Source organism: Topomyia yanbarensis, chromosome 3, assembly GCF_030247195.1.
Source record: "Topomyia yanbarensis strain Yona2022 chromosome 3, ASM3024719v1, whole genome shotgun sequence".
In the NCBI taxonomy this organism is placed as follows: Eukaryota; Metazoa; Arthropoda; class Insecta; order Diptera; family Culicidae; genus Topomyia; species Topomyia yanbarensis.
The window spans coordinates 193,627,481-193,654,339 of NC_080672.1; the positions used below are offsets into that span (position 1 = coordinate 193,627,481).

The 26,859-nt window shown below is 35.2% G+C and overlaps 1 protein-coding gene across 2 annotated transcripts in view; it reads left to right on the forward strand.

Moving 5' to 3' along the window:
* The window catches only part of LOC131693279 (mucin-4-like), a 596,199-nt gene that overhangs the window by 106,934 nt on the left and 462,406 nt on the right, over positions 1-26,859 (forward strand). The window contains exon 1 of one of the 2 annotated variants that reach the window (XM_058980989.1): positions 23,675-23,698. The exons of the other annotated variant lie outside the window; for it this stretch is intronic. The gene's annotated coding sequence lies outside the window, so the exon portion shown is untranslated. Of the gene's footprint in view, positions 1-23,674; positions 23,699-26,859 lie in introns of those variants that run through there. 2 annotated transcript variants of the gene reach the window in all.

Genomic DNA, 26,859 nt, shown 5'->3' on the forward strand with positions numbered 1-26,859 from the left:
ACACGTATAAACGATCTAAATAGTCAATGGACAAACATGCATTCACGCTTGAAGTCTGGTAGAAAACCCATCTATGACCGCATACCACATCCAAACCTCCAAACTTTCGATTCCGTCAATGAAATATTTTCAAACTTGCAGGGGATATACTTGATTACTATATCTTTCGAATGCCATGTACTAAATAAGTAGACAAATATTTTTTTATTTATAGAGATAGGACCAAACCCGTGGGTGTTGCTGGTAGCCTTATGAAACGTGTCATAAAACTTCAAATCGAAATTTCTCTCGAATCTATCGATGGATCATTTTGAAATTCACTGAGAAGATGTTTGGATACTGTATCTTTCGAATACCGCGTGACAAATTTATGGTGATTTTTTTTGTTAATAACGGTTCTAGAAACACCGTGTATATTCATTAAAAGCTTTCAAATGCAAATATTAAATTTTATTATTATACATGACATGACAAATTTTGTAAAAGAAAAAACAGCCACGGTAATATTGAACAGAAAAAAGGTGTGAAATCGGCAAAGTCCACAAAAGTCTATTCTTATAATAAAAAAATTTATCGTGATACCAAAAAATCTCGACGTTTCATGCATTTTAAAGATGTTTGGCATCAAACATACGAATTTGATTTCTGAAATTTCAAGGGGTGCCCCCTTTGAAAAAAAATTGAGTTCCGGCTTATATGGAAATTTCATATGTGACCGGACGGTTCAGTCCATATTTCCGGAACCATATAAGCGATCCGTGCGAAATTTTATAGACATCGGTGAGGATAATATAGCTATCATTTGTGACTAAGTTTGTGAAAATCGGCCCAACCATTCCCGAGAAACTGATATGAGTTTGCTAGTTTTTAAAGATGACCGCTTTTCCCGGGCACTTCCGGAACCGTCTATGGTGGTCAATACAGTCAACGGAAGTTAGTTTGGCCGTCAGTGACCTAGAACTGCAAATTTAAGTTGTTTGAGAGATATTTTAGCGAAATTTTTACCTTTTTTGTTTTCATCGGAGTATCGGTTTGAATCACAATTTGCTATGTGATCGCACGCCACAACCCGTAACTCCGGAACCGGAAGTTGGTTCGGGATAAAATTTAATAGCCATTTACGGGGACGCAACATCCTTCATTTGAAACTAAGTTTGGTTGAATCGGTCCAGCCATCTCCGAGAAACCGATGTGACTGTTATTCTGAATTTGGATACTTCTGCCGGGGCTTCCGGAAGCGATGATGGTGGCCAATGTGTCCAAAAAGACTTTGAATGGTTGTTAGTGACCTAGTACTACAAATCGAAGCAGTTGTGGTCACATTTTGGAAATATTTTCACCATTATACATTTATTGTAGAATTTATTAAAATCGACATTTTCTGCGTGATCGTACTCATCACCCTGTAATTCCGGAACCGGAAGTCGGATCCGATAGAAATTCAATTGCAGCCTATGGCAACGTTGCACCTTTCATTTGGGACTAAGTTTGCGAAAATCGGTTCAGCCATCTCTGAAAAAAGTGAGTGAGATTGTGAACACGAACATGAACACGAGAATTTTTTAGTTGCTTATATTTATTAAAAGCTTTCAAATGTATACATTACAATTTTATTATACATGACTTGACAACTGTATACAAGAAAAGAAATCATGATTCGAGTTCTAAAATTTTGCAAAAGAAAAAACAGCCACGGTAATATTGAATTGAAAAACCTGTTTTAATTCACCTAATGGTGTAATTGTGCCTTTCTCATTTAAGCAATAGCAAGTTATATTTAACATATTTGTGAAAATGTCTATTACATTCTTTTTGCACATTGCACAAATTTACAAGGGCACGAGTGCCACGAACCTGATGAGCAACATGTTGACAATGCCGTCCTTGGAACAAGAAATATAGTATTTAAGTGGATAAATCAGCATGAATTAAATGTTGTCTTCATATAACATATTTTGGAATGCAGTGAGACGGGAAAGGGATTATACCTGTAAAAGAGGATGTGCGAGAGGCCTAGTTGGTGAAAATGAATTCAGTCATCACTGAATCCGATGTGACTTTAATTCTGGAATATGCCCTGTACCTTAGTTCGGTTTAAATTCCTATGTAACCGTAGTAACTCCAGAATCAAAAGTTTGATCTGAATGAAATTCAATAGCAGTCAATGGGTGTATTGTATTTATCATTTGAAATCAAGTTTGTAAAAATCAGTTAAGAATTTGCTGAGAAATAGGTGTGATATTATCATACAAACTTTGATTGTTACCCGAGAGTATCAAGAACCGTCATAGGTGGCCAATATTTTTTTTTGTTTTGATTATAAAGGTTTTAAACTTAGGGTCATTCGCCTCTTTGTCGGGTTGGAGAAATCTCTTTAGAGGAATCTCTAACCCTATGTGCGGGGTTGGGAATTGAACTCAGGTGAGCTGGGTACAAGGCAATCGATTTACCAACTCGTCGCTGTTGTGCTATCTTATGACAAGCGCCATTTGGCACATTTCGAGAAAAACGATTTTTAAAGTTTGATATTGAATATCGTGAAACTTATAAATGGTAGAAACAATTCAATGAATACAATTGATGCTTCTATCTATTCTGTAATAATCTCTCAAATATTACGAAGATCGGTTGACTATGTTGCGAGTATTTACTAAAAATGTAAACAAAAGTCGCACTCACACGTGTCATAAGTGTGTATTGATGACAAAATTTATATGGCGTGTCATAATCGTGCATGGAAAATTTTCCATAGAAAAAAAAACCATCAATTATAAACTTTTATTCATATCTTTGGCTTTATTTGGTCTATAAACAATCGATAAGATGCATTTTGAAGGAAATTAGTGTGGGAATCTAGAAAAAATAGTAATTTTTTGATATAGTGTTGTCAAATATTCTAAATTTCCAGTTTAAAACTAAAACTGCATTTTCCTCACACTTCGTGTATTTTTCTTTTTTAAATGATTGTGTCATTGGAGGAATTCCACGAAGATCCGTCCGAAAATCTTTAAAATCGTGACCGACCATCTTAGATTCCAATGAAACTTTACACGTTTCACCGTCATGCAAGACTAAATATTTTCCACAGGTAATAAGATTATTTTGACTCAAGAGCAACTTTTCAAAAGGGCGTAAACGTTTCTACGTGCATGAATTTCAAAAATTTTTTGTTCGATTACTGTATTTTATACAGCAAAACTATCTGAGAACGAGTTACAGGGAATGAATACTTCTGTCTGAAAAAAATATGCACTGAAAAAAATGTTGTGTCATTTTTCAAAAAAACAAAAATTTATGATAAAAATTTAAATTGCGAAAAAACCCATTTTTTTTAAATTTTTTATATTTTGTTACCAAAAACCTAAAGAGAAAAGAAACATTTTGAATGTGATTGCATGATGGAGAAAAAATCGGTAAAAATTTTTTTCTAACAATAACTTCGTACATGTTTTTAAATTTCATACTAATAGACATACAAAATTGTAATTCTATTACAAAATATAATTCTAAGCACCATTTAAAATCAAAATGCATTTAACAAAAATATTCCAAAATGCGATAGTTTTCGAGATATTTGAAATTTTGCTACTGAGGGATTCCATGAGAAACCGGCCGACCGCAAAATATGACCATCGTCGATTCGAACGAAACTTTGCAGGTGTGTTCGCTGTATGAATCTCCATGATATTCTCTGGCAATTGGAATATTTTGAAACAAGAGTAATTTTTCAAAAGGGCGTAAACGTTTCTACGTGTATGAATTTCAAAATTTTTTTGTTCGATTACTGTATTTTATACAGCAAAACTATCTGAGAACAAGTCACAGGGAATGAATACTTCTGTCCGAAAAAAATATACACTGAAAAAATTGTCATTTTTCAAAAAAACAAAAAATTATGATAAAAATTTAAATTTCGAAAAAACCCATTTTTTTAATTTTTTATATTTTGTACCAAAAACCTAAAGAGAAAAGAAACATTTTGATTGTGATTGCATGATGGAGAAAAAATCGGTAAAAAAGTTTTTCTAACAATAACTTCGTACATGTTTTTAAATTTCATACTAATTGACATACAAAATTGTAATTCTATTACAGAATATAATTCTAAGCACCATTTAAAATCAAAATGCATTTAACAAAAATATTCCAAAATGCGATAGTTTTCGAGATATTTGAAATTTTGCTACTTCAAAAACAATTAATTCGTGTAATTATGCTCTTTTTAAAAGTTATTCGCGTTACCCCATCAAAAAATGTCAAAAATTTAATGTTTATCGTTTTAAAGACGTAAACGCAACCTTTCTAGTGTATTTGGATCATGGAGAAGCATTCAATAAAAATGTTTTCCTAACAACAACTTTTGACATTTTTTTTTAATTCTTACTATTAGCAGTCTAAAATACAATTTTCTTTTTGAATATGATTCTAAACGCCATTTTAAATCGAAATGCTCTTAACAAAAAATTTCTAAAATGTGGTAGTTCTCCAGATATTTTAACTTTTGTTTTAACAACACAAATATTTTGTTTTATTACGACCTTTTCATAAGTTAGTCGCGTTTCTCCATCAACAATAATAGGTTTTTCAAAAGGCCCGTAAACTTTCGTGCAACTTTCTCTTTGACATCAAGGCGATATTGTAAACCATTTGAAAGTTACATGAAAGCAACCAAAATATATTTCAACCATAGGGTCTGTTGATTAAACTATATAACTGAATCTTATGTTGGTTGTTTTCATGTAACTTTAAAGAGAAAGTTGCAGGAAAGTTTACGGGCCTTTTGAAAAATCTATTGTTGTTGATGGAGAAACGCGACTAACTTATGAAAAGGTCGTAATAAAACAAAATAATTGTGTTGTTAAAACAAAAGTTAAAATATCTCGAGAACTACTACATTTTAGAAATTTTTTGTTAACAGCATTTCGATTTAAAATGGCGTTTAGAATCATATTCAAAAAGAAAATTGTATTTTTGACTGCAATTAGTAAGAATTATAAAAAAATGTCAAAAGTTGTTGTTAGGAAAACTTTTTTATTGAAAGCTTCTCCAGGATCCAAATACACTAAAAAAGTTGCTTTTACGTCTTTAAAACGATAAACATTAAATTTTTGACATTTTTTGATGGGGTAACGCGAATAACTTTTAAAAAGAGCATAATTACACGAATTAATTGTTTTTGAAGTAGCAAAATTTCAAATATCTCGAAAACTATCGCATTTTGGAATATTTTTGTTAAATGCATTTTGATTTTAAATGGTGCTTAGAATTATATTCTGTAATAGAATTACAATTTTGTATGTCTATTAGTATGAAATTTAAAAACATGTACGAAGTTATTGTTAGGAAAACTTTTTTACCGATTTTTTCTCCATCATGCAATCACATTCAAAATGTTTCTTTTCTCTTTAGGTTTTTGGTAACAAAATATAAAAAATTTCAAAAAAATGGGTTTTTTCGCAATTTAAATTTTTATCATAAATTTTTGTTTTTTTTTTGAAAAATGACACAACATTTTTTTCAGTGTATATTTTTTTCAGACAGAAGTATTCATTCCCTGTAACTCGTTCTCAGATAGTTTTGCTGTATAAAATACAGTAATCGAACAAAAAAAAATTAAAATTCATGCACGTAGAAACGTTTACGCCCTTTTGAAAAGTTGCTCTTGAGTCAAAATAATCTAATTACCTGTGGAAAATATTTAGTCTTGCATGACGGTGAAACGTGTAAAGTTTCATTGGAATCTAAGATGGTCGGTCACGATTTTAAAGATTTTCGGACGGATCTTCGTGGAATTCCTCTACTTCAAAAACAATTAATTCGTGTAATTACGCTCTTTTTAAAAGTTATTCGCGTTACTCCATCAAAAAATGTCAAAAATTTAATGTTTATCGTTTTTAAGACGTAAAAGTAACTTTTTAGTGTATTTGGATCCTGGAGAAGCTTTCAATAAAAAAGTTTTCCTAACAACAACTTTTGACATTTTTTTATAATTCTTACTATTTGCAGTCAAAAATACAATTTTCTTTTTGAATGAGATTCTAAACGCTATTTTAAATCGAAATGCTCTTAACAAAACTTTTCAAAAATGTAGTAGTTCTCGAGATATTTTAACTTTTGTTTTAACAACACAATTATTTTGTTTTATTACAACCTTTTCATAAGTTAGTCGCGTTTCTCCATCAACAATAATAGATTTTTCAAAAGGCCCGTAAACTTTCCTGCAACTTTCTCTTTGACATCAAGGCGATATTGTGAAACATTTTAAAGTTACATGAAAACAACCAACATATGATTCAGCTATATAGTTTAATCAACAGACCCTATGGTTGAAATATATTTACCCCAAAGATAGCACAACAGCGACGAACTACGCTATCTCCACTCCCCAAGTGGTGGCCAATATGGCCAAAACTACTTTGATTGGTCTTTAGGGATCTAGGCCCACTAATCCAAGTAATGTTAAATCCGTTTCAATATGTATTCCATCATTTGGACATCTTCATGTTGCAAGTTTATATAGGAATTTGCTATGTGGCTGCAGTCTTCAGCCCATAATTCCGGAATCGGAAGTAGGATCAACAAACAAATATAATAGCAGCTTGTGGGAGCGTTAGAACCGTTCATTTGAAACTAAGTTTGTGCAAATCGGTTCAGCCATCTCTGAGAAAATTGAGCGGCTTTATTTGATACATAAATGCACCCATAGACATTTTGCGGTCTTGACGATTTGAATCGAATAGTATGTGATACTTGGCCCTCTGGGACTCAAATGGCAGGTCGATTTTTGAAGTGATTTCCTAATATGTAGATAAGAAAGCCAAAAATCATTTACATTTCCAAACCAAACTAATTTCCTATCTGTATTGCAGAGTAGATTTGTTTCGTAATGACGTATTTGATAGGTCGATTGATTTGAGGTATCAACTAATGAAAGTTTCTTAAGGGATGAGTGCTTTCGAGTAAAGTGTGGTGTGCTCGCAGTTCAATTAGCTATTTTTTCCCTGGTTAAACATCTATAATTCGCTGCGCTAGTGTCGGCTCGCTTGAATGCAGCAGAAGTTTCGGAACGCGCCAAAGTTTGCACTTCTAGTGATTATAAAGTGTGATAAAACGCGATCTAATTATCCAACGCAATAGCATATATGATAAAAATCCCTTAAGAAGTTTCGCTGTTTTTATAACTTGCTCACTCCACCGATCAATTGCTGCCAACCTTTCAATCTGCACTGTCATAATGGTTCACAACAAACATCGGAACCAAAATAAACTGAGCAATCACAAACAAGAAAGTGTCGAAACGAATGGTGTTTTTAACCTTGATAGCCTATGGGTGAATATCCAAAAGCTGCTCGCCAATTCTAACGCGCAAATATTGGCCAAAATTGAATCTTGGAAAGCTGAACTTGGACACCCAATGGACAATCTGGGGACTCATCTCGCTGCAATCAAGGTTGAGTACACGTCTAAAATAAACCATATAACAAAAGCGGTGAAGGAACTCCGCAATGAACTGGATGCTACTGACGAACGCGTGAGCCAAATGGATAGATCAAATGACCTAATCGTATCTGGAATACCATACGTGCCGAACGAGGATTTGCCTCTTATTTTTCGCAACATCTGTAAGGAGCTGTTAAATACTTGCGATGATCGTTCGCTCGTTCACTTGAAACGATTATCGAAGCAAGCTATCACGACTGGATCAACTCCACCGATTATTTGCCAATTCGCCTTTCGCCACCAAAGGGATTATTTCTCCAAGAGATACCTTAGACATGGAACGTTATGCCAGCGGCATGTAGGCTTCGATAACGACAACAGAGTTTTTATTAATGAGCATCTTACGGCTACTGCTATGGAAGTTCATGCTGAAGCATACAAACTGAAGCTACGAGGGCGCGTACAAAAGGTATTCGTTCGTGATGGCCTTGTTCATGTGGATGACCATGGAAAAGTTGAAGCCCTTCACTCGGTTCTTCAGCTATCTACAAAATTCAGTTAACCTTTCCATTAAGCTCTTCTTTCCTTCCTCATTTCACATGATACCTTCCAGATTTTTCCTGTGTTTCCAACCTCTCCTGAAAGTCAAAATATTAAACCTATCCTTGTTTTTGCCTTTTCCCCAATTTTTTTCTTATTATCCTTTGTGTCCGATCCTCGGTTTTCCATGATTCTTCCTTCCTAAAAGTAATTGTTGCTGATAGTTTGTGCTGCGCTGTACTATAAACATGATGGAACGGACTGCTGTTGGTGCTGTTGCTGTTGCTATTGTTGGTGCTGCCGCTGTTGTTGCTGCTGTTTCTACTACTGCGGATGCTTTTTCTATTACTGCTGAACAAACGATATCGTGCTGCTAGTATTATTTTGTGCTACGACAAATGAAATTTCCATTGATGCTGTTCTGTGCTTTTAATGATTTTATTTCCAATTGTCAGTTGAACTGCGACATAAGTGCATAAATTAATGTTAGAAGAAACTTCTAGATGAAAGAATATGTTCTCTATTATCGTTATCTTTTCATGTGGGGAAGCTTTGCGAATTGCTTCTCGTGCAAAGTTTCTTGTATCTTATTGCACTGATTATGGCTAGCCAATTGTTTAACAATACCTCTACAAACATGATTATTCCTAAGTCTGTTCTAAATGCTGCACTATACACAGATAAACTTAATATTTGTCATGTTAATGTCCAAAGTCTTTGTGCACGAAGGGTTGCCAAACTAAATGAACTTAGAATGTTGATCAATAATAGCAAAATAGACATCATTTGCATGTCAGAGACTTGGCTTGATGTTTCTATTATCGACCCTATGATTGCTATAGACGGGTTCAAACTATTCAGGAATGATCGTAATCGACACGGGGGCGGAGTATGCATATATGTGAAAAATAAGCTAACAAGTAGGATTGTGCGGAAATCCACACTTACAGATTACTCTCGTTCTATACCAGAATTTCTGCTGCTGGAGATACAGTGTAGTATTGATAAGATTCTTTTAGGGGTGTACTACAACCCTCCGAATGTAGATTGCTCGGAAAAACTTCTGCATCATTTCGATGAATATACTGTCAAGTATAAGTCCACATTTTTCCTGGGTGACTTCAACACAGACCTGCTAAAGCACACTGGTAAATCGCAACGTTTTAAAGATGTTTTATTGAACATGTCTCACACATGTATTAATGATTAGCCCACGTTTTTTCACCGAACGGGCTGTTCCTTGCTTGATCTTTTTCTAACGGATTCCCCTAACGCGGTCCTTAGATTTGGACAGGTATCTCTGTCAGGAATCTCAAAACATGACTTGATATTTTCTTCGCTTAATTTTTCAGCAAAATTAAAACCAGAGCTAATACATTATAGGAACTACAAAAATTTTGACGCCCAGGGACTAAGTGATGCCTTCGACAACATCGATTGGAGCGAATATATTAGTATCGATCACCCTGATATGCTAGTTAATATTTTGAATGGCCATCTACACCGAATTCATGATTCATTCTTTCCACTAAGAGTTGCCAAACCGAGAATTAATCCTTGGTTCAATGCGAATATTGAAAGAGCTATGGTCAACAGAGATATAGCCTATAGAAATTGGAAGTGCAGCAAAAGTGTTGAAGATCATGCCCATTATAAACGCCTCAGAAATAATGCAAATGAACTAATTAAAAAGTCTAAAATCGACTTTGATAAACGTAATTTTAATATGGAAATAAGCAACTTTGGAATAACATTAAAAAAACTCGGTATTTCAAAAAAAGGAGCGGTCCAAAATAACTTTGACCATTCTGCAAACGATGTCAACGATTACTTTTCTTCCAATTTTACCGCTGACAACTCTTCAGTTCTTACCTTCCCCACAAATAACAATGGTTTCCGCTTTAGGCTTATCCAAGACTATGAAATTATGAGCGCCGTATCCTCGATTAAATCTAATGCGGTCGGGCTGGATAATATTCCCATACAATACATTAAGTTAATCCTGCCTGATGCACTGCCATATATACGTCATTTATTTAACTCAATTATAAATTCATCAGTGTTTCCCCGCATGTGGAAATGTGTCAAAGTAATCCCCATCAAGAAAAAAAGGTAATTTAGCTTGTTTATCTAATCTTCGGCCTATTAGCTTGCTCAGCGCGATATCTAAAGTTTTTGAAAAACTTATTAAAGAACAAATTTCTTCTTTCATTAACGAAATGAATTTCATACATCCCTTTCAATCCGGCTTCAGAAAATTCCACAGCACTGAAACCGCACTGATGAAAGTGCACGATGATATTTCGCAAGTGATTGATAAACGTGGAATAGCTATTCTTCTGTTACTTGACTTTGCCAAAGCGTTTGACCGTGTGTCACATAGTAAGCTTTTATCGAAGCTAGTATCGTCTTTTCAATTTTCTCATTTAGCGGCGAATTTGATGAAGTCATATCTGCGTGATCGAAGTCAGGCAGTTTTCTTCGATGGGATTATGTCTTCCTTTCAGCATATTGGGTCAGGAGTTTCACAAGGGTCTGTACTTGGACCCTACTTACTTTGTTTTCACTTTTTATAAATGACTTACCTCTAGTATTGGATTTTTGCTCGATACATTTATTTGCAGATGATGTTCAGATTTATTTTTGTGCAAATAAAACATATAGTATGCATTGTATAGCAAGAAAAATTAACCATGACTTAAGAAAAATTATTTTGTGGTCCCAGCGAAACCTGCTTTTCGTTAACCCCACGAAAACTAAAGCGATGTTACTAAGCAAGTCTACCATTCTTCCGACTCCACCTCAACTTTATATAGACAATGCATTAATCCAATTTGTGAATCGCACTGTGAATCTTGGTGTTATATTCACGTCTAATTTGAGCTGGGATGACCAAGTAAATGCGCAATGTGGAAAGATATACGGTACTCTGAAGCGTTTGAATCTAGTTACTTAACATTTTGAAATTTCCACCAAAATTAAACTTTTCAAATCACTTGTTTTACCACATTTGATCTATGGAGACTTCATATAAAGCCGTGTGGTGTCCGGCGGGCTGAAATCTTTTTGCACTATTTCAGCCAAGAATAGAACCTCTGGGAACTGCTCCCATGTCGTAAGAGGCGACTAACAACATGCTAGAAGTTCCTAGGTCGAGGTATTGTTCCGTACCGAAGACTTAACCTGGGCGAACCTTAAGGTTCAGGGTTGTTAATCGATAATTAATCGTCATCGTCGACAACGTTAACCACCCGTCAACGTCATCGGAAACTCCGTTAACGATAATGTATCGTCGGATTCATCGTCATCGTCGATAATTCATCGGTGGTTATCGCGATACATTTTGCGTTACTTTCCCGTTTATTGGAGTTGAAGTTGATGCGGTTAAATTTCAATTGTTTTGAAATAAATAACTATTGAAGGACATGTTGTTGGCAGTTGAAAATAAATAGTTTGGACATTTTCTAAGCAAAGGGGGGGGGGGGTCCGACGATGTGTCTAAATCGAATTTTTTGTCAACTTTTCGGGAGTGTTTTATATTGAAGGGAGAGTTATTGGTAGTTGACAATCAATAGTTTTGGACATTTTCAATACACAGAAGGTTCGACGATGTGTGAAAATAGATTTTGTTCAACTTTTGGGGAAAGTTTATTATATTGAAAAAGCTATTGGTAAGTGAATAATCAGCTCCAATAAGACTAATTTGACTAGTATCGATGAACGCGGATCAATACGTACTGAAAATTCGGCGCGTCTGTTTTAATGAATCTAATTTCAAGTTCCGTTTTTGGTAACAAACCCGTCCATCAGGTTAACGATCCTTTGTATTTCCCTTCAATGTTCGATATAATCGTTCGTATACATGTATTTCACAAACAATCCGATATTAGAAATAGGAAACACTTTCGCTGATTTATAACATCTAGAGCTATCATAACTCTTTGTATAACGTGTTATCACTCGATAGTTTGCAACCCAAAAAATATATCGTAGAGAAGGAATAGCGAAGTTAGTCTAAATAATGTCGCAATAAATAGTGATCCGGCCCATTAAGCAGATAAGATTAGTTTTTCTGGGCAATACTCCCACGTTCGGCTGTGTGGAGTTGAAATTGCTTTTGTTTAGAAAACATAGGATACTCTCGGTAGCCGGCTACCCAGATTTTAGAAGAACAAAAAACTTAACAAGATCTTTTTCGAGCGATCGTGTTTTCGAAAACTAACTGAACTACAAACTAAGGGATCATCCATAAATGACGTAGCATTATATGGGGGAGGGGAGAGTTTTGCATTTTGCGATGATGTGTGACGACGGGAGGGTAGGGGGTCATGTCAGGCTATGTAGCTTTTTCAAAGGGGAATAACTAACATCGGTTTTTATTTAAAAAAATCACGGGGACAGGGGGGGGGAGAGTTACCGTCAAGCTACGTAATTACCAGGGGGTATTTAGAGGTTTGTGATGAAAAGCTACGATGGGGGAGGGGGCTGGTAAAAATTGCTCAAAAAATGCTACGTCATTTATGGATGATCCCTAATAAACTATGCTTTACAGGTCGCATCGCTTGCTTGGAGCGAATCCTAGACCCTATTTCCTTCCAAACTACCAACTCCGCGACACCTATGGAAGAGTCTGATGAACCTTCGGTATAAGATTCCTCATTTTATTCAAACGATCGCCGGGTAAAATCAGCACCGACACGATAGAAACCACGAATAAATTCGTCGCGTGATTGAATATTATTAAAAAATATAAGCAGTGCTCCTTATAGCCGGCTGTCCGGAGTTCAAGTTGCTTATTTTGCTAATCGTATTAATACAACAATTGATAAATTTCCCAAATTCTCGGCAGCCGGCTGCCCAGAGCAATTATTACATGATAACGCTATTGGCACACTTACTAACAACTCTCCCCTTCCCGTGATACATGTGGAGATGCAGAGGATTCCTCGGTCTCTAGTAGCAACATGTATCGGACTAACATTCCTTCCTTTCCCAGAAGATCTGCATTCGGACGTAGCCGGCGTCGGTATTGATCAGCATGCAGGGATCGGAATAGATTGTACAATGTGGCTCATCATGTTATTCCCAAGCATGTTGTTCCAATCAACATTTTGCAACCTAATTTGGTTCTGGTCAATAACGGAGTAGCAACTACGGGCGATCTCTTATGCTTATGCTTATGCTTATTTGATCTATGGAGACTTCATATACTCAAATGCGTCTGCAGCATCCATGAATAAGTTGAGAGTTGCTTTAAACACGTGTGTTCGTTATGTCTACAACCTCTCCAGGTATTCCCGAGTTTCTCATCTGCAAAAATCTCTCATAGGTTGTTCATTTGCTAACTTTTATGCTTATCGGTCCAGTTTGATCCTGTACCGACTTATCAGTTCCGAAAAACCTGAATATTTACATTGCAAACTAAGGCCGTTACTTAACCCACGTACACTTAATTATCAGTTACCTCAGCACACTACTGCTTATTACAACCAATCCATGTTCGTTAGGGGTATCTCTGTTTATAACAATTTGCCATACTTTTTAAAATCCATTACCTCATTGAGAAACTTTAAGCGAGAGCTGCTTTGTTATTTCAACAGCATGAATTAAAATGCGATATTAGAGAACAATTAGAATTAGATTAATTTAGAATTAGATTTTGTACCTTTTCATATCATTTTCAAATTAAAGCACAGAATTCCACCAAGATGTAACATTTGACAAGACTTTAGTCTTACGTTACATAATGTCAGTGAAATAAATAAATAAATAAATAAAAAGTAGTACTGTTCGTGAAATCTTTGTTCAGGTTGTAGCTTCGCCAAACGGTTGACTGCTCAGTAGACTTGTTCAATTTTTGATTTTTAGCTCCACCAGGCTCTACTGATTCCTTTTATGGTCCTTAGTAATTATGTAAATTTTGGTACCGATTGGTTGTGTCTACGGACCCTCCAAAAATGTCAAACTTTATATGGAAGTTTGTATGAAAAATCGGTTAACATTGAAAATAATTTCTTAAACCTTATCACCTATCACCTTATCAATCAATTAATCAGAACGGTATATATTTCTAAAGGTATTCTTCTACTGAACACATTCAGGGAACATTGCAAGTTTATGAAAATTCGTTGAGAATAGTTATTAACTAAAGAAGCAGTATGACTTCAAAACAAGTGGATTTTATTAGTAACCATAGCAACCTGTGACTGTGGCTATAAGGCCATGACGTATCCAAACGAGCATGAAATTTGACATATTCACAATAGAAATATATATGTCAGATTGGATACGTCAAACTCATCTTGGCCACACTCTAACTAGAGTGCTCTATGTAATACCACAGACTCTAGTGCAGAGTCGGAAAATGTTTTTTTCATTTGCCAAAATCAGGCGAAAATGACGAAAGAACGAAGCTTCTTTCATACCACTAGCACTTTGCGAAATCGAAAATGAGACAACGGGCTAGGACAAAGCAAGCATGTAGCAGAGTGTTTTCATTATTCTCTCCACACGCTCGTTTTCGCTTTGAGATTCAGAATGATATTGGTACATTCGATATTGAACTTACTGCTGGGGAAACGAACATACACTAGCAATGATATTTATTTGTCGATGCTCGATTCTGTAGATTTGCGAGCTAATGATGGTATTGTAAAACGGAAGCCTGATCGGTGTGCATATTTCTCATTTTAACTATGTTCTAGTTGCATTATTAGATGCACATTGCATTAATTTCATTTAATGAATGAAAATCGCAAATGACTGACCATGCATAAAAACGAAATTGCAACTTCGGATTGTCATAGGAAAACGAAAGTCGCTGCTGCTGCTACTCGTTTTCATAGAATCGAGAGAGGAGGGGACATCGCCTTTATTGTTTTATTTTTTCATGCAGTTAGCGACGAAAGAGGCAGGGAAAGGACGAAAATGAATTCTCTGAATTTCGTCGTTCATTGAACAGGTATGAGAATTTTAGGCTCTGCTCTAGTGTAAACAAACAGAATGCATCAGACTAGTGATTTTGAAATAGATTTTCTCGGTACGTTTTTGGCCTAATGCTTACTTTTTCTTTTTCAGGTTGCTGGTTGGTTACTGTTTAAACCCATTTTAGTAATTGTTCCGAATCGTGGCTATTTCGAAAAAATCGTTTTTAATCCACCTAACAGTGCGATGAGACATTTCTTATAACTTTTATCACTCTCTTCTGATATATCGATTGAGAATGTTTAGAACTTTATGTTTCGCGATGTTTTTGATAACACATGCAGAGAACTAAAAACTGAAATTGTAGCTTTTGATATCACGCTACCTCTGAAGTGCATGCGTGCCTAGTTCAAACTTTACTTCGATATCGACTTTTTCTAAAAGTGACTTCCCAGTAGTATCTTTGATTTGAATTATTATCGCTCATCCTAATGCCAAAGAACAAATAAAAAACTCTCGAAACCCGTTAAAGAAAATCATCATCACTGGAATCTTCGTTTCCACAAAACTTTTCGATAACCTTCCGTCACTTGTGTTAGTGTACTGGATGCACGCTGCTCTGAAAATCTAACGAAATCGTCTTAGGGCACCAGCGGGCCTCATTCCGAGCCATTGGCGCGATTTTCGGCGGGTTAAATCTGGAAAAAATTCTAAAACCTAACTTCTATTCCAAAATTTTCAGTTCACCAATTCGAGAAATCGTGCTAACCGCAAGTCATGAAAAAACTGTATTCCATCATTTGGACAACTTCATGTTGCAAGTTTATATAGGAATTTGCTATGTGGCTGCAGTCTTCAGCCCATAATTCCGGAATCGGAAGTAGGATCAACAAACAAATATAATAGCAGCTTGTGGGAGCGTTAGAACCGTTCATTTGAAACTAAGTTTGTGCAAATCGGTTCAGCCATCTTTGAGAAAATTGAGCGGCTTTATTTGATACATAAATGCACCCATAGACATTTTGCGGTCTTGACGATTTGAATCGAATAGTATGTGATACTTGGCCCTCTGGGACTCAAATGGCAGGTCGATTTTTGAAGTGATTTCCTAATATGTAGATAAGAAAGCCAAAAATTTACATTTCCAAACCAAACTAATTTCATATCTGTATTGCAGAGTAGATTTGTTTCGTAATGACGTATTTGATAGGTCGATTGATTTGAGGTATCAACTAATGAAAGTAGTACTGTTCGTGAAATCTTTGTTCAGGTTGTAGCTTCGCCAAACGGTTGACTGCTCAGTAGACTTGTTCAATTTTTGATTTTTAGCTCCACCAGGCTCTACTGATTCCTTTTATGGTCCTTAGTAATTATGTAAATTTTGGTACCGATTGGTTGTGTCTACGGACTCTCCAAAATGTCAAACTTTATATGGAAGTTTGTATGAAAAATCGGTTAACATTGAAAATAAATTCTTAAAAAATTACCTTATCAATCAATTAATCAGAACAGTATATATTTCTAAAGGTATTCTTCTACTGAACACATTCAGGGAACATTGCAAGTTTATGAAAATTCGTTGAGAATAGTTATTAACTAAAGAAGCAGTATGACTTCAAAACAAATGGATTTTATTAGTAACCATAGCAACCTGTGACTGTGGCTATAAGGCCATGACGTATCCAAACGAGCATGAAATTTGACATATTCACAATAGAAATATGAATGTCAGATTGGATACGTCAAACTCATCTTGGCCACACTCTAACTAGAGTGCTCTATGTAATACCACAGACTCTAGTGTAAACAAACAGAATGCATCAGACTAGTAATTTTGAAATAGATTTTCTCGGTACGTTTTTGGCCAAATGCTTACTTTTTCTTTTTCAGGTTGCTGGTTGGTTACTGTTTAAACTTTTTTTTGGTAATTGTTTCGAATCGTGGCTATTACGAAAAAATCGTTTTTAATCCACCTAACAGTGTGATGAGACATTTCTTATAACTTTTATCACTCTCTTCTGATATATCGATTGAGAATGTTTAGAACTTTATGTTTCGCGATGTTTTTGATAACAAATGCAGAGAACTAAAAACTGAAATTGTAGCTTTTGATATCACGCTACCTCTGAAGTGACTTCCCAGTAGTATCTTTGATATGAATTATTATCGCTCATCCTAATGCCAAAGAACAAATAAAAAACTCTCGAAACCCGTTAAAGAAAATCATCATCACTGGAATCTTCGTTTCCACAAAACTTTTCGATAACCTTCCGTCACTTGTGTTAGTGTACTGGATGCACGCTGCTCTGAAAATCTAACGAAATCGTCTTAGGGCATCAGCGGGCCTCATTCCGAGCCATTGGCGCGATTTTCGGCGGGTTAAATCTGCAAAAAATTCTAAAAACTAACTTCTATTCCATAATTTTCAGTTCACCAATTCGAGAAATCGTGCTAACCGCAAGTCATGAAAAAACTGCGTTGTGGAGCGACAGTCACTATCCCGTTAACTAAAGCTATTATTAATTTTCAAATACTTTTTAATTTTTACAACCTCATTAGGGAAAGTTGTTTAATAAGCTTTTGTAATATTGTATAGGAAAAAAGCTGAAAATTTCTGGATTTTCTCAATCTACAACATATAAGTCCTTAAGTATACCAATTAATTTAGGAAGCCCTTTTAACATAAACTATCGCACGAATAGGAATAGGATCACCAAAATGTTGGAAGAAGTCGATAAAAAAACCCCTTGAAAACTACCAAAAAATTGGTGTTATTCGATGCAATTGGAAGAAAATATCCTCAGAAAATGGGATGTACCTATTAATGTGGGACACAGTGAATAATAAATACAGTACCCAAATAGCAATTCTAGTTTTATGGCACACTACAAGTACATTCTAAGTTTTAAGAAGGTCTTCAAGAGTAACATAAAACAACAATTGTTACTAGGGTAAAGACCCGTTTTTATCAGCCTCATGGTGTGTTTTAAGCTGACATTGACTAAATCGGGACATATTTCTTTCCTTCCTTATAATAAACTGAAGCTGTTAAAATATTCTTCCCTTCCCTTGATCTAGTTTGATAGCTATTTCTGATTATATAATATAAATTTCTCTTAAAGGGGCCTTCTAGCGCAAATTAAAAAAATGATTTTTTTTTTATTTTTAAATATTTGCATCTTTAAGGTAACAAAAATATGCTCAATAAAGAGTTTACTCAAATTCAGCCCTGTTCGTCTGCTGGAGCCCATCAAACATATTTTCATATGAGACTGACAAAATCGGGGGCTAATCAAATGGGGTCTTCACTGCATTGTAATAAATGGGCAGTATTCAAAGAAGTTTCTTGTGGACGAGTGTAGAACGACTTTGTTTCTCCTTACTTAGGGTCAGCGGCGTAGCTAGAAATTCGGTTTGGTGGGGGTTTGGATAAAATCGAACTTAATCTCCAAATGACATAATTCCGAAACCGTCATATTTGAAGTTTTAAAATTATGGAGAATTAATTTTTCAAAAAATATTAACAGAGTTACTTTCTTTAGCGAATTTGTTGAGACTATCATTTAAAACAACTTTGCAGGAATGAATACTACGTGTAGGGAGTATATCGAGTTTTAAAATGATATTTACGAAATGTTCCTTAATCTATTTTTTTTTATCTTAAACATCTTTTTATTGCGAGCTTCACAAACTTAAGCTTTGGATAAAATGTAAAATTTATTGTTTATAAATATTAGAAGATCTTAAACAGTAAAATCATAATAATTTATTTTATATAGCCTAAAATATGTTGATATTCTGAATATACGGAGCCTTCATGTCTTCAACAAAGTGGTTTGTAATAGCAATCCCCAAAATTTTGCTGAAGACATTAAGTCTCGAACTAGATTTGTTTGAAGAGTAAATTCTCCATAAATACTTCTTAGAGGATATAACATCAAAGTAATTTTATCAGATGATGAGCTGTTTAACGTTTGTGAAATTCATCGAAGATACTTAACCTCCGGAATTGGCGGTTGCAAAATTATGTAATCTTGACCTTAAATTACTGTTTGCTAACATTTATTTTACCTATTCATATAATTGGTAACACAACAAAAACAAAAGCTCATCAAAATTGATCAGGACCTTCTAGAGTCGAACGGAAGCGCCATTTAAGTAGAGTTTTACTCTACTTTCGGAAAGTGTTATCCTCGTTATTAATCATATTACGTTTTCGTCTCAACTATCATTCGTACAATAAAGACATGTTCAGCAAATGTTGAATGCTGTGTAATTTTTCAGTGAGCAGTTCTATGTTTCATGTTTCTGTGTTTCCAACTTTGCTTCCAATTAAAAAGAACCTAATCCATATTACAGAACATCCATTCAAAAGTAAGCTCAATATGATAGGAAATCTGAGGATTATGATTGATTTCAGAGCTCTGGAATGAGTGTCTATTGGAATGTTTTCTGGGAGGTATTTGATATTTATGTGATTAGACAACTGTTAGATCAAGACCAATAGGTCAGTTACAGGTCAAGATCCATCAATCCAATTATTTTTTGGGTGGGTGGCAAGAGGTGGGGTTGTATCCCGCAGTCTTCCCTTGGCTATGCCGTTGCTTGGAGTTATTTATATAGATTCTCATTATCTAAGATATGTTTCAGATCGATCCGATGTGTGTGACTTAGAAACTTTGCAGTCATCAGGTTCGCGCTAATGAAAATTTTTGCATCGATAAGTGATCAAGTTCCATGTAGACAACTTGGAATTATTTGGCGGTTATTTCTGGCGATTGTAGATAGAAAAAGGACATACGAAATTCGTTTTATCGAAATAATATTTGGCTAATTTATTGAACAATAAATAGGCGACAAAGGGTAATCCACAAATAACAAGCTATAACTTTTAAAGTATTCAAAATAGATATTTGATGTCTTCAGCAAAGTTATTCGCAAAAGTAAGAGCTACAAATTTGCCGAAGACATTTTTACACATTCAAACATTCATATCTTGGAAACTAAACATCAGAATCAAAAACAAATTACTAGCTTTCTTACTGTTTGATAGGTCTCTCATTTAAAATTGGTTTGGATAAGATCGGTTCAGCCATTGCTGAGAAACACGAATGAGAATTTGTCCGTTACATACACACACAGACATTGTCCCAAATCGTCGAGCTGAGTCGATTGGTATATAAGACTCGGCCCTCCGGGCCTCGGAAAAAATCTTAAAAGTTTTAGCGAATTCTATACATTTGTTTTATAAGAAATGTAAAAAGGTTTAATTTCTTTTGAAAATGATTCTAAATAGCCTATTTCATAACAAGCAATGAAAAAAATCGGGGGGAAAGCTTTAAAGTAGTTTAGCTGGAAATAAATTGGTCCCACATACCTTACTGTTAGCATTGCGCATGAGAAAGTGACGGTAAAGGCTTTGCCGCATAGTCGTGTCCAAGGATTCGAAGCGGCGCAAAACCGTGGAGAATCCGCCGGACGAGGTGGTTTTGATCTTGCTAGCGAAGGGTGCAATCAAACCTGTAATCCACTCGTTTCCCGGTATACTCAAACATAGGGACTATCCGTAGGATAAGTCCGACTGAGCGGCAACGAAGTCGGACACCATGACAAAAAGCGATGTGGCGTAGCCACATTAGGCATTAACAATGTTTTATTTAGTAACAGTAGTGGTCCTTACACGTTCAATATTTTTGTCAATACACAGTATTGGCGTTATCATTACAATACTTCAATCCCATTTGAAATCCACATCGTCAACACATTTTTTTTCCGTTACACGCACAATTTAACATGTAAGGACCGCTAATAGGATAGTATTTATTAACAAAAATAAAATGTTGTCAGTACCGAATGTGGCTACGCCACATCGCTTCATTCAAACTAGAGATAGCCCCTATGTTTGAGTATACCAGGCAAACGAGTGGATTACAGGTTTGATTGCACCCTTCGATAGCAAGATCAAGACCACCTCGTCCAGCGGATTCACAGCGGCTTTGCGCCGTTTCGAATCCTATGCGACCTATCTACTATGCGACCAAGCCGCATCACACTACCTTCGCCCTTAGCGTCACTTTCTCATGCGCAATGCCACTGTTATAAAGGTAAGGAGGGAAAACTTATTTTTCCAGTTTAAACTACTCTAAAGCTATACACCTACCCCCCCCCCCCCCCGATTTTTTTTATTGCTTGTTGTAAAATTGGCCATTTAGAACCATTTCCAAAAAAAATTAACCCTTTTTTTCGAAAAAGCCGCGATTCGGAACAATTACCCTTTTTTTGTTGTGTTGCAAGTTTAAACTAAGAACTGAGCGCTTAGCAGCTAGAAATTCCTACTTCACTTTGTAAAATTTTGCTCTTTGTTCACATTATTGAAATTGATTATTACTAATGAAAACGTGGTCTAGTTAGGTCCAACTCTGGCTAGTTATGATGTCCGAAGACAACACTATAGTCCTCGTATAATCAGAATATACTACATTAATTTATTAGAAAGATTTCATGTGTGTTTGATAAGATAATTTTCCACTTGTTTCACGCCGTTGTGCGCTCTTCACTCTCAAAAGATATTCGAATGCAACTGTCTCTTTCTCTCCCTCATGTGTTATCTATCTCTTTTTGCAGTATGAACATAACTGTAGAAAAATAAGTGAACAAAATTGTGAGGAATATGTTGGATTTTGTAGTTCTTCAATCCCTAATTGTAGCGATTATTGCAACGTAATGTATGTTTTTCCTAATATTTCCAGAACATTGCACCATGAATTTTCTTATAATTATGAGTGGAGCTTATAAGAACACACTTTTCATTCAGAAAAGTTCCTGTAGAAAATGGCGTGAATCAACAAACGCTTTGGAACTAGAGCACTCTAGTTCGAGTGCGGTCAAGACGCGTTTGACGTATCCAAACGAGCAGAAATCTGACGTATTTCTATTGTGAATACGTCAAATTTCATGTTCGTTTGGATACGTCATGGCCTCTTGGCCACACTCTAACTAGAGTGCTCTATTTGGAACAACTACTCTCGGCACTGGTTTACTTAATCGCAAATATATTGCTTCTCATTTCAAGCATCGAATAGGTTGTATTTATAGAAACAAAGAGTACCCAACGCTGAAAATGATAAACTTCATACAATTTTAACGAAAATTTGGCCTATGAAAAACTGTACACGAAAATTGCGTTTTTATTTACATTTTTCTGCTTTTTCTCAATCCGTCAAATGACAGCTGCTCTTCCCTATTGATTGTATCGATTGTTGAGTAATTTATGAATTTGTGAATCACCTCCCCCTATTATAATGAGAATAGACACTTTACCCTAGGTTGTGTCTCTCAATATATTTTTGATGTGTTACATACACGTTCCGTATTTTCGCCTTGCTGAGTAGCTTGTACTTCGAATCACTTTTGACATTTTGTTTTTGAAATTGTATCTATACGGAAAATGACATATGCTAGTATAAATTCTGTATCGCATTCGGATTTGAATGTCTATGAAAAGCCCTACATTATATTTTAGATTCACTTTCAAAGCTGCGGAATTTTTTCTTCGTAATATTAACAAAATATGCTCAGAGAAACCTAAAACTGACACTGCACTTAATTTGATGCTTGCGCAGTTACAGCTTTTAGTAACACTTCGATCTTGTTTGCAAATATTTTAACATGTGGCTTACACAGTCTATAAATACACTAAATAATTTATTGAAGGTCACAATAAGCGTTCTCACCTTTTCAAGAAAAGGTATTTAACCTCTTTCAACTCTTGGCATTCAATCGATGTGTACTCGCTTCGCGGAAGCATCAATTTGATCCACGAGATTTTCCAAGTCCAGATTTTGCGCAACATAGCTTGAAAGAGATGCTATTGCAATGTTTCCGTGTACAAAGTATTCAGGCAATAAGTGATACTATTGTGTTGCAAGTGCTTTCCTCTCGAAGCTGCAGCCGTTTTCAAAATGTGGCGCGAATGATGTGCAACAAGGCGGGAAAAAGTGTACACGTAATACGTAATAAATCGCGGCTTTCGTTTTGTAGATGTTTCACACGCTTTTTGTTTAGAGCGCGTACGCTTTGGCTCAGTCTCGAATTAATCTGAAGATGAACCAGTTACTAGTTTGATATACCACCCCTTTATTTCATAAGCCTAATCTTTTTGCATTGCCGTTAGTATGTGTGATACCTCCTAATATTTTCATTAGTTTATTATGATGGACGTATTTTTAGTTTTCACTATCGATTTCGGAAAAAGCTACTACAATAGGTTCGTGAAGTAGATGCAGAACACTGGGATTATCGCCAGTGGTACAGTTTTCTCTATCTTTTTCGTTTTCGTAGAGCGCATATTAGTTTGACAGTTATATACCACGGTATATAACTGTCAAACTACTGGTCGCGAGGGAAAACGAGATATAGAAACTGTACCATTAGCGACAATCCTAATCTTCAGTTGAAAGGTATTCAAACTCGTATAAACGCCATTTTGAAAAAAATAATTTTATTTGTTTTGTAGCAAGTCAAAATTTTCAATATTGTGGGAATTTTTCAAAAATTGTATACTGGTAAGTGGAAGCATATTGGAAATTCAAAGTCGTATAATAACTAATTAAGCCTTACATAAATTCCGTGTTATCACAGACACTTTCGGACTTATCGAGTAGTAAGTTCCACAAAATGTTTGTGTATGTCAGAATTCTTCGTATGCCTTCCGCGCATTGGAATATGGTGTACTGCCTAACCTAAACCTTTCTGACTCAGTGCCAACCACCTGTTTACCCGCATCGCGGTCAAGGTAAGTATTCCGTCTTGTATAAAAAAGTAATTGAATGTTAAAAATCGTCAAATCGAGCGTTTGACTATATTCTGGTGCATTTTTTTTAAATTTTTGTCATTCACGATTATAAAAATAAAAGAACGCCAGCAATAAAAATCAAAAAATAATAATATAAAACAATTTAAATACATAAATTAATAATTATAATCCCAATCAATAACAATGATATACAAAAAGTAAAAAAAAAATTCGAGTAACTTGTGTAACAAAAAAACTTGAAGATTTGTCAAAAATGAATTAAAATCTTCGTGAAGAAGAGCTCTCTGACTATCACTTCGTGATGCTAAGGGTTGATATACGACTTTGAATTACCAGGCCCACTCGACTTATACGTGGGCAAATTTCAAGTGGCCCTATTTCCCTGAATTTAAATCAAAATAGTTTCAAATTTTTATAAGTGTCGTAATGCTTTGTAATGAACAATCAATCGTTAGTTTTCGTTTGCAATATTAAAAATTAAAAAAATACGTGCGTTTTTCTGTCCTACTGTAACAAGTTGGAAATGGCGGTTATACGAATTTGAATATCCACCCTTCAGCTCTGTATCTACTGTCTGGAACAACAGATCTCACATGCATCAAGAAGTTATTACACAACATTGAAAATATTCCACTATGCCTACACGATTTTCAATAAATTTATAAACATATCCGTCCGATCCAGCAAGGGATAGGAAGCATTCATAAATTACGTAACGCTTTTAAGAGGGGAGAGGGGAAGTGGTACAACAAATTGTAGGGGAGTAAGGGGAGTAAGTTAAAACGTTACGTAACATGTTTCTATTGAAAAAAAAATTGTTTAAAGAATTTATTACGTAATAGGGGAGGGGGATAGATAAAAGAATGACAATTTTTTGCATAGGGGGAGGGGGAGTCAACTTTGGGCAATTTTCATGTTGCGTAATTTATGAATGGTCCCATAGTATATATTTCGGTTTTTAATACTAGGGAGACTGGGGCTAGATGGCGGTGTTCCCATTTCATTTTTATTTTTTTTATTGAACCGTCCGGCACTCGCGCGAATGGCTGCCCGAATGTATAGACCCTGGCGCTGAAAGAAGATTTCGCTAGAGTTTCGGAAGGTGTTGCACTATAAGGATTCTGAAACCAATTTTCCCGCACTATCGAAAAATGCAATAGTCCGTGGAATAGCATAAAACTTTTCATAAATAACACCATATTTTTAAAATTAAGAAAATGTACATATGGTCTTCGACCACAACTACTACAAAACAAAATGTAATACAGGCCAGATTCGATTATCCGTAGGGTGCAGAAAAAATTCGCTTCGGATAATCGAATCATCCGGATAATCGAATAAAAAAAGCTTTTTTTCTTCATGAAATATATTTGTTATATGTTGAAAAACAGTATCTAAGGTACATGCATCAATGTTTGACTTATGGTACATGCATTTATGTTTGACTTATGGACGAATATCGATCACTTTATATTCTATATTGTGAAAGTACGACATGTAATAAGTTATTTAGCCAACTTATTTTATTTTAAAGTATTGAGCTTGATTAATTTGGATTATAATACTTAGGTTTGGTCTAATAATCAAGACGCATAAAACTAAATTCTCTGCGTGAAACTTCAGTCAACTTAATACTGGTTTCGGTAAATTCAGACAGAAATAACAACTGAATTTGAGATTACGCACCACTGGTTTGTATACATCAACAAAACTTTGGGAATCCTCTAAGAGAAGCAACATGCTAGATTCTACTGAGAAGCCCAAAAAATTGTTTCAAAACCATCCAACACAAGTCCAGTAATGGAAGCCTGCTGAACGGTCTGCTGGGCGTCACCAAACGTTGGTCCAACAAAGAACCAGCATTGGACGATTTTGAAACATGGATTTTCTAGGGGGATGAATTTTGCACACCTTACTAATATCAAAAATGCCCCATTTTTTATGCGCACGACACCAAGAAGCGTGCGTTGTTCAATCAGCAGCAGTATCATCATCGTCATCATGCACTCTAGAGATATTGGTTAGCGAGCCAATCAAAAACTAGTTGAATCTTGGTTCTTGGATATTTTTAGCTATAAATATGCTTGTTCAAACGCATTAAATGATTTAGTTTGTTATACATCATCCAGGATCTTCATTTGGCCATTGTTCGGCGTTCTACCGAGTCGCTTAAAGGCTGTTTAGTGCATCTACTTCGTAATGAATTATTAGCGCTGTTCTTTTCAAAGCGGTGTAAAGTACTGACTACAGTGAAGTTTCCGTGTTTGCCCACTTTCGAATTTTTCTACAACAGAGTTTGTCAGCTTTTTGACCCGATTTTGTCAGCCACATTTAAGTTTCTTGATTTAATTCCCCTATGTTACACGATGGAATTAAAGCGAAAGCCTTTGCGTAAGTGTGGAAGAATTGAGAATGTCGATGTTCTTAAAGTATTTAAAAAGTTTCAAACTTTTTTCAAACTGATGCAATTATAGACTGATTCTGAAGAGTATTTTGGGGTTTTATTTCATACCTTAGCTAGTTCCAAACAATCTGAAACCAATATGTTCAGATTTCCTCAGTCCTAAATACATAATGGGGCTCAGAAAATCGGTCATTGTATTCATCCTAAAAATTGCAGAGAAAATCGCAGGCATTTACAGAACAATGTAGTTTGTAGCCAATCGATTAGGTGCATCTCATTGAATTGAAATATTTGTTGATTAAATGAAATATCTTTATTTTCCCAAATTATTGTAATTTTCAAGAGTTTATAATTTTGTTTCTTCCAGGAAATGTAGTTGACATTAAATTCTATCGATTTTTGTAATCAAACATTAGGATAGAAAAAAAAGTTTTTTTGTGAACCATGCGAAATTTCTGTATTTCCACGTATTTTTGTGAATATTTTGTGAGAACATATAATTCTGGTTTTCCAAAAACTATAGCTAGTATCAATTGTAATCGATTGGTGTACGAAAATATGTAAGTCATCGCATCGAATTCAAAATTATATGATAATGAAGTAAAATTTCTGCATTTCTATGAAGATTTCATGATTTTGCCTTTCTCATATAGAAAGGTTATGCAATCACTCTGAAAAACGTCAACCTAATCCCGGCCCGGAGGGCCGTGTGTCATATCCCATTCGACTCAGTTCG